The sequence below is a fragment of the Corvus kubaryi genome, unplaced genomic scaffold (assembly GCF_017639235.1).
Source record: "Corvus kubaryi isolate FWS band 111438036 unplaced genomic scaffold, C.kubaryi_AGA036_p1.0 split1-37296, whole genome shotgun sequence".
NCBI classification, from domain to species: domain Eukaryota; kingdom Metazoa; phylum Chordata; class Aves; order Passeriformes; family Corvidae; genus Corvus; species Corvus kubaryi.
Genome location: NW_024582075.1, coordinates 11,735,156 through 11,744,066, shown reverse-complemented (window position 1 = coordinate 11,744,066; position 8,911 = coordinate 11,735,156).

Sequence of the window (8,911 nt, the reverse complement as noted above, 5' to 3'; positions counted from 1 at the left end):
GGTGATGAAGGATATGTCAAGATGAAGAAGGCAGTAGTGTGTTTAGGATCCAATTTTGCATTGCTAATCAGGACTTGTTCTATAATTACTCTGGCAGAGTAGACACAGAGGAGTGAAACCAGAATTAAATTATGTTCGTGGCTTTTTACATGGCATTGTTTCAGGTCTCTTGACCGGTGCAGTCAAAAGGCAAAGTTCACTGTAGGCATTTCTTGCAGTACCTCCAGGTTTTTTTAAAAAGCTCTAATACTTGCATATGACTGGGTATATGAGAAATCTATTGAGTATATTTCTTGCTCTCATAGAAGCTTAAAACACTTAGAAGATTTCCAAATGCTTTTTGTGGTATCAAGAAAAAAGGGGAGGGAGGGGGCACTAAAAAAGAAAATTTCCAACAATAACTCGAGCTTAATTATTTTAAGAATCTTCTATTTTTGAATGGCAGTTATGCCTAATCATCATGCGGTCTGATACAGGTCTCTGAAAAGTCATAAAAGACAAGAAAGTATCGTGTATGAAAAGGAACTTCTACATTCTCAAATCCTCCACTGAGAAAAAAAATTGTATATCAAAGATGGTTTCCTTATCATGCTGTCCTTTCAACCTTCTGGGTGAAGCTCCCTATAAATAAACACAGGCACTCCGGATTTTTAACTGCAGCTGACTAGTCTTTGTAATGCATCTCTTTGGTGAAGGTGTAATTCGGTCCCCTGCAGAACAGTGGTAAACGTGTAGTTTCACTTTTATTTCTGCTACTTCTGAAACATGCTACTTCTAAAGCACAGATTCTGGATGAGGCGAGGCACATTTACAACGTGTGTGGTACCTAAGGAAAGAGGAGAGGCCCCCTGCAGCCTCGGGGAATACCAGATACCAGAAGCATTTGACAGATCTCTGGATTTTGACAGATGACTTCTTTACAGAAGGAGGGAAACAGGGAATGTTAAGTCAGGCAGGTTCTTTTTTGGGAGAGGCAGGGGAAAAAAAGAGGGAGAGGAACAGCAAGTATTATTATAAGCAGAGGCTGAGCGTCTGTTTTGTGGCAAAAATGTAATCTTTACTATCAGTCCTTCTCCTGGCCAGGCATTTAGGTCAACTGTCTTTACTGTGTGCATCTACAGGTACCACATTTATTATAGTGGGGGTCAGACTTGGTATATTTCTGGCTTGTAATGATTACTGTCTGAAAAACTGCTGTGAGGTGCTTTTTGTTTTATTATTTTCATCTCATATTATATATATGGAATACTTAAAATGTCTTTAAAAGCAGTGGCATTTGAAGGCGACAATTTGAATTCGTACAAAATGAATTGATGTGTGTGGCAAACAAGGAAACAAGGAAGTGTCGCTTACTCAGATTTCTTTTCAAACAAAAAAAAGCCTCTTATCTTTCAAGAGAAAATATTCTGATGAGTACCAGAGATCTTCAAGATCTCCAAATGACCTAAAAAATGTTAAGAATTCTGAGTGATACGTGAGAAACCATGCTATAAAGAAGTGAGCAGTTCAATAGATGGTACTTCATGCTTACAAAGCAATGCAATACTTATATGTAAACAATATGCAAACAAAATGGATAAAAAGCATTTTGTTGCCTCTTAAATGTACAGTATTTTGTCATATAAAAGGTGGAACTTATGGACAAATAATGCATGTACATTTTGAGTGATTAGTAGAGAGTCCACAGTTAAAATTTTACCTAAGTGAATATGCGAATATGTTCTAAATAAGAAAATTTTAAATTAGTTGATCCAGTTCCCTAATATGGTAAACCACCTCTTAACATATATTTCAATAATGCTTTGGTTTTTACAAAGCTTAATCATTTTAGTTGCTCAGAAATATGCATGTATTGTAACTTGGCCAGAGCTACAGACTAAGGCCCAAATCCAAACATCTTTAAAAATCAGATATGATCAGATCCAAAGTTTTGGTTCAGCTCATTATAAGACAGCTGCAAAATCTGGATTCTGATGCAGTAACTTCCTCAGTTTGTAGTGTCCAGATGTTTGGTGGGGAGTGTTGCTTGTTTGGGTCATCCTAGCATATGTTCTTTGTCTTTATTTTTTTAATAGATTCTTATATGTTTATATTCATCTTTTATCTGACATATCTGTTGAGACAGTAAGCTTTATACTGAGTTTGAAACACTGAAATGTCTTTAATCCTGGTTTGCTTTTTTTAGTGTAATAGAAACAGTGATAAGCATGATACTGTAGAGAGACTATCTAGCATGAATTTATTGTGAGATTCTGCTACTGGACACTGTCTTGGGTTCAGCTTTGGAGTCAACCAATGTGTCATTTCAGGGGCTGGAAATTCTCAAGACCTTGCTACTGCCTTGTAAGACCAACTAAGCTAATCACTGCAAATTTAAAACCGTGGAGTAAAAGTATTTTAGAAGTTTTATCTCACTAACACAATGGTGTCATATTCATACTTAGTTAATAATGTCGTTTAGATTAAAAAATCCAAGACAAGTTGTTTTCAAATACAGGACTGTATAGCTGGTGAAAACCACACCATTTGTAATACACTGGTAGATTAAACAATTACATTTATTATTATGAAGTTTTAGTTCCTCCTTTTGGAATTGCTTTACTCCAACATGTCAACTCAACTCCCCCATTGTTACTGATTTGTTGCTTCCTTTACATATGATAATCATTCCAATGAGTTGAAAAGTGACATTGTTCTTGAATTATTGTACCTTGTCTGAACTGTTCATGGAAGTGAACCTGGAGGGGTAATTCTTTGTGATTTAAACTAATGATATCACTGAGGTAAGTACCTTAATCATACCAGAATACACTTCAAGAGACTGTTTTTCTTTCTGATGAAATTAATCCTAGAGGCCAAAACCAAGGATGGACTTCCAGGTCAATTTATCTAATGTAGAAAACAAGTACCCTGTGACAGTAAGTAACTTGCACTAAAAATAGTGATAATTCTCCTGACTCCATATTGTAGGCTGTGCAGTGTGCAAACAAAACCCTTCTAGGAGGGGCTGTAGGGAAAAATAATTTGCTCTGTGGCATCTAGACATAAAGAGAAAATTAATTCCCTGCCCTATAAACATACTTCCATTCTGCGACAGTGTACTGCAGGTGGTGACCAACTGGAGGCAAGGCTGGGAGTACCTCTCAGCAGAGAGCTGGAACATGTGACACTTCTGCATTCTCTCCCTGCTAAAGAGTCATGGGCCGTAAAATGGTGTGTGTTGGGGTGGGGAGGGCAGGGCCATTCTTTGCGTGTCTCCCGTGCCCTACGTTCAGTGTTCACTTGGAGTGTGCTGCGTTCAGTCAGTATGACTTCATTAACAGGGGACAGTTTCAATATGTGAAGAAAGGAGGAGCAGTGCCTTCTAAGTCACAGGGATATTGACAAAACTGAGCTGTACAGGAACAGCGTGCAGACAAATGTTTGGCACCAGAATTCCACTTGGGCTCCAGCAGTTTAGCTTCTCAAGTCCGGTTAGGCTCTGCAGCCAAAATCACAATGCTCTGACTTCCCAATTTATAGAGACTTTTATGCCTTTATATTAAGCTTAAATCTCTGCTCAGTTTAACCTGCTTCATGGTGTATTAGGAGGAACTACTAGCAGTACCCTGAAAAGGTAAAAAATATTTACTTACAAGAACAGCATACAGTGTGCATTTTTCACAGAAAAAAAAATGACAAAATTATTGTACTGGGAGCTGAGCAGGACTTCCAGCTTCTGCAGCTTGGGAAGCTCTGAAAGTATGTATACTGGCTAAACTCCTACTGAGCTGTCTAATAGCAAGAATTATAAAAGGAGGGCTCAGGGACTCCTTTGTGTGCCATCTTTACTGGCAATGCTGTTTTATTTCATAAGTAGCCTTATTGATCTCTGAGGTAATTCTTGGATGGTAAATTACTGTTTAAAACATGTAAGAAAAGCAAAATTAGATCATAAAGCAGAGTTACCTTTACACTCATGGGGAATTAAAGCAAGTGGTTTTACAGTGGGCCAAGGAATTGCTGACCTTTTTTTAGATCTCTGCTCATCTAATCCATCTCAACAAGCAGGGCTCACTCTCTGGCATTTAGCAACAGTGTCAGGGAGTGTACAGAGTGTACTTCCAGCACCAGAGAAGAACTAGGAGGCTCCTCATTTGCTTTCTTTATGGTTCCTCCTTAAAGAGTGTATCTGGCAATCTCCATTCACCTACATGTAGAGACAGAGGCATGTTGTACTTCTTCATGTACTTTTTCCTGGCAATCTGCTCAGTAAGAATTTTTGTATTCCTTCTAGCACATAAACAAGATCAAATGTGATATTTTCTTTATTTCTTAAATTAACTTTTAACTCTTGTAATAATAGATGTTGAACATTTTGCAGAACAATCATATATGCATGTTGGTGCTATGAAAAAAGGACCCTTCCTTTTCCTGACAGATGATAATTACACAAAAGAAAGGATGGAGAATTGCTTTGGGTGGTACCATGGAGTAGAGCTGCGAGTACTGGAGTCAGATGATAATAAAGAGAAATCAGCATAGGCTGGGCAACCAGAAAAAGTTCTTAGTGAATTAGCATCCCAAGAGGCATAGGGAAAACCCTGTCATACAGAATGCTTAACATTTCATTTTTAATGTTAGACTGCAAAATGCATTGAATGAGGGACTAATCCTGCTCTGGCAGAGGAAGGTACTTATAATGCAACTAATAACTTCAGGGCCAAATTCTCTGCTTGCATAAATAAGCCAAACTCTGCTGAAGTCAAAGGAGACCCACCCTTTCATGCCAACAAAGGATATAGTCTTCTCTGCTACTCTGAATGTAGCACAGTTTTGAATGGGGATCATTAATCCCCATGAAGCGAAAGGCCTATTAGAGTACTTGGCTTTCCAGAAGAGTTTTGGGTTTTTGGTTTGGTTTTGTTTGTCTCCCCCCCACCTCCCCCCCCCCCACCTCCCCCCCCACCCATTACGAAAGCCTGAAAAAGCAAACTGTGGCATGCTTTCTTTAACCCCCAGTGTGTAGTGTTTGTTGACTCTCATGGAAGTCTTTGTCACAGCTGTGTCTCATGAAGCTGTGTGATTTTTTCAAATCAGGTACTGCAAAAAGAATTGCATTGAACTAAACCTTGAATTTTTTAATGAATATGCTTGATGCAGATAAGGGCATAAACCCAAGGAACCAGCATTCTAACTGCATGCACATTACTAAACTCCCTTTGTTTTATTTTTTGGTTTGTTTTGGTTTGGTTTGGGTTGGGTTTTTTTTGGGTTTTGGTTTTTGTGAAGGTTTTTTGTTGGTTTTTTAAAATTTTTGTGGTCCTGTTCCCTTAGTGCCTATACTTAGTTTAAACAGCTAAATGTCTCTTCCCTCTCTCTTTCTTCCCTCTGCTTCCACCAGCTTCATTCCAACAAATAATAGGCCCAAATGTGGTATTAAGATGTATCCTGGGAGATCATCTAACCTTGCACTTTCAGATTTCCAACTTTCACATGCCTAGCAGCAATTTACAATTTATTTTTTCTTGCTAACTGCTTTTCAGGGCCTGAGAGAATTACCAAGACTTCTTAGCAATTCCAGTGGAGAACTCTTCAGCCTAGAATGAAAGTTGCTCTCATTGGATAAAAAAAATCTCATCAGATTTAGTCAGAAACAAAAATTAAGACAGCATGAACCTGCTGAGCTGTGATCCCCATTTATGCAAAACAGCCATAGGCATTTTGTTGAGTAGACCCCATCAGAACATTGCTTGAAACCCCAAAGCAAAAGAGCTAAGTGTGATTCAGTGCATCATGCAGGCAGAGGAAGCTCACAATTTTTGCAAGTATGTTAGTATATTTTTAACTCAAGATTTGGGATCAGAATGGGCTTGACTCTTCCTTCTGTTCCCCTTCAGACTGGGCAGGACCACTGCATTTAAGAAATTAAGAGAAATCTTGCCACCAACATCAGCAGAAATAGGCAGAAGTACCCTGCAGACAGACTTGATGGCAGCTGCCTATAGTAGCCTTGCTGTGAACAGGAGTTGAAGGGCACTGTTTTGCTGCTCAGGATTTTAGCATACCTGCAAACTTTTTTCAGTGTGTGTATCTCTTGGGGTGTTAGTGCGATGCCCCTTCAAAAACGGCCTCTATCAGGTCATTAGCAGTAGTGTAGAATATTGCTTTCCACTGCCAGAGGAAGGACTGATCAACATGTCAAGGAGGGACAAAGGCGGTGGTATCCTAGTTTGAAGTGTCCACTGATAGCAACACAAGATGTCAGTCCAGGTTCTCTCTATTTACTGTTGAACACCAAGCTTTTTTTTATTTTCAATATGTAAAGAGCTAGCTGCTCTGGCTGGAAAACACCGTTTCTTGGTCTGAAAGCTTCTGGGCTAGAAAGCATTTAAATTGGTAACCAGATACTCATGTGGTACCTATGTAATTTCTTCAAACACTTCTCAAAAGAACAGGGCTTTGCAGCATGCATCTGCCTAGGGATGTACCCTGGAGATAGTCTCTGGGATTCTCAAGTAACACCATATATTTTGTTCAGAGTGACTTTTACCCTGGCAAAAAAACCCCCTTCTGGACACTGAGATTCCTGTGATGCACATACTTAGTAAAATCTTCCTCAGTTTCTGCTCTCACATGCAGAGTTCATCATTGAACACAACCTTATTTACTTTATTACAGGGAAATGGTTGTCCCTGAGATTTTCAGAGGAGAACTGGACAAATTCGATAAAAGAATATTTACAGAGTGATTCTGGCCAAAACCAGTCAGACCACACATTATTCTCAGGCATTATAGAGAGGTAATTATTTGTGTTCTCCAAAAGACTTTTCACAAAGTAAGTTTTCACAGAGAAGCTGGGCCACGCCTAATAACAGAAAAGGGGTCCTTCCAGCACATGACCGTGGTCAAAAACTGAAGGGAAGGCTTTTAAAACATTGGTAAGTACTCTTCGTCATAGACTACCTTCTGCATCTTCTGAAGGGTTCTGGTTTTTGTTGCTCACTTCTCTCATTTCTGATGATAGAACACTGCACTATCACACTCTTCTTAAGGTTATCGCTGGCTGGATTTATAATACAGGCCATCATGACATCCCCTCAGCGCCCCAAATTTACATTTTCTCTGTTGCAGTTAGAGTGATATCTTAACCTTTAAAGAATACTTGTCTCCAGACTGCAAGTAGCTGTTGGATTTGGAGTTTGAGGGCACAAATTCCATGATGTGCTCATCTGGAGAGACAGAAATAGTCCCTGAGCAGTTGCATCCAGTGGCCTGGATGCTCACAGTGCTCACAAATGTCACAGTACCATGATAAAGGCAGACTTATTGCAGGGCATGTAAGACATTGTAAAGTTGGAGGCCTGGGTATGCCATGATGACACACATTGAGAAAATGTTAGTGCCACACTTCAGGGTCACACATCCTTTGGCAGTGTCCATGCCCTTATTGGTAAAATTCAGACAAGGACACATGGCAAGCCAGCAAGGAGATAACCCTACAAGTCTGGTTTTCTTACAATGGTAATGTTGGCTTGGTTGGATCTCTGTCTTAATTTTTTCTATGGGGAATTCAAAAATGGTTTTGAAATTTGGCATTTGGTAGTATTTTTCTTATTATATTCAGGCCACCAAATGACATCTTTCTGCCTTTAATCTGCAACATATTAGCCTTTTTGTCATCATCTGTTTACCAGGCTGGGTAGCCTGAAGCTCCCTACTTCTGTTGGAGGTGTAGTTTTAAATAACCTCTGGAAAGACCTCTACCCGCTGTTGCAAATGTCAAACCCCATAAATTTCACAGCCCTTCTCCAGAGACTTCTTCAGTTCCACGGAATACCAGCTACCCCTAAGGGCTCCTTCTTCATTGCTGTGGATGCAGAGGGTGTGGCAGCTTTCTGCTCAAGTGTGGCACAAGGGAAACAGTACCCTGGCTTTTACCTTCATGGGAAGCACAAGGAGAAAGGGCCCATGAGGTAGGTAGACCTTTACTTTGAACATCTGAAAGCAGGCTGTCAGGGTGTCAAGAAGTAACTCCAGAGTATTCTGGATGGCAATATTTTGTTTGTTGATGAAGGAGTAAAGGCTACCAAAATCTTACTGATGCATTTTTCTGTCAGTGTCTGATTTGTAATACTACCAGAATTTTTTTCCTGCCACCAAAAATCACTTTTCTGGAGCCTAGCAGTGTGAACAGTTTGTCTGAAAGTTTTCTATGTCTGACTTTTTTTCAGAGTGACTCTCTCATGAACAGGTTTGGATCTAATGTTAAAACCTACCATTTTCAGGTAGTCCATGTTTTGTTATGTTGTGTAATACACATATCCAAAGCTGGCCCCTGACAGAGCATTCCAGTTATTTTCATGGTAGATTCAATACAGACATGGATAAACACCCATTAACTTAAAAGTTGCAGTCACTGTAGGACTGGATGGACATCTAAAAAAGTAGGATCCTGCTTGACATTCACCATATTGTAACAGCAGATTTGACTCTTTTTTTGCCACATATATAAGTGGCCAACTAAAATGTTTGAATGCCTCTTTTTTTTTCTCTGATTGTAGTCATCTGGAGGGAGGAGTGTAACTGTGCTATGTTTAAGGAACATAAACTGGTACTGGACTTGCAAATAGAGGTCAGTGTAATGTTGGGGTTACAGCAATAAACTTTCACCTTTTTACTGTGCTTTTTCTCAGAATCTGTGATGGGTCATCACTATACTCTCGTTCTTGCATGATCTGCAGGCATCCCTAAACATTTTTACATCTTGTTTGCAATAGTAACTGTTCATTTTGCCAGTCAAAAACCCTATTGATTAGAATAATGCCATGTCAAGAAATGTTCAGATTTTTTTTTTCTTCAAAAATCATGTTGTTCCCTCCATAATAATCCAGTGGTGGAAGAGGGCCCACATAAATTTGATTTTCCACAT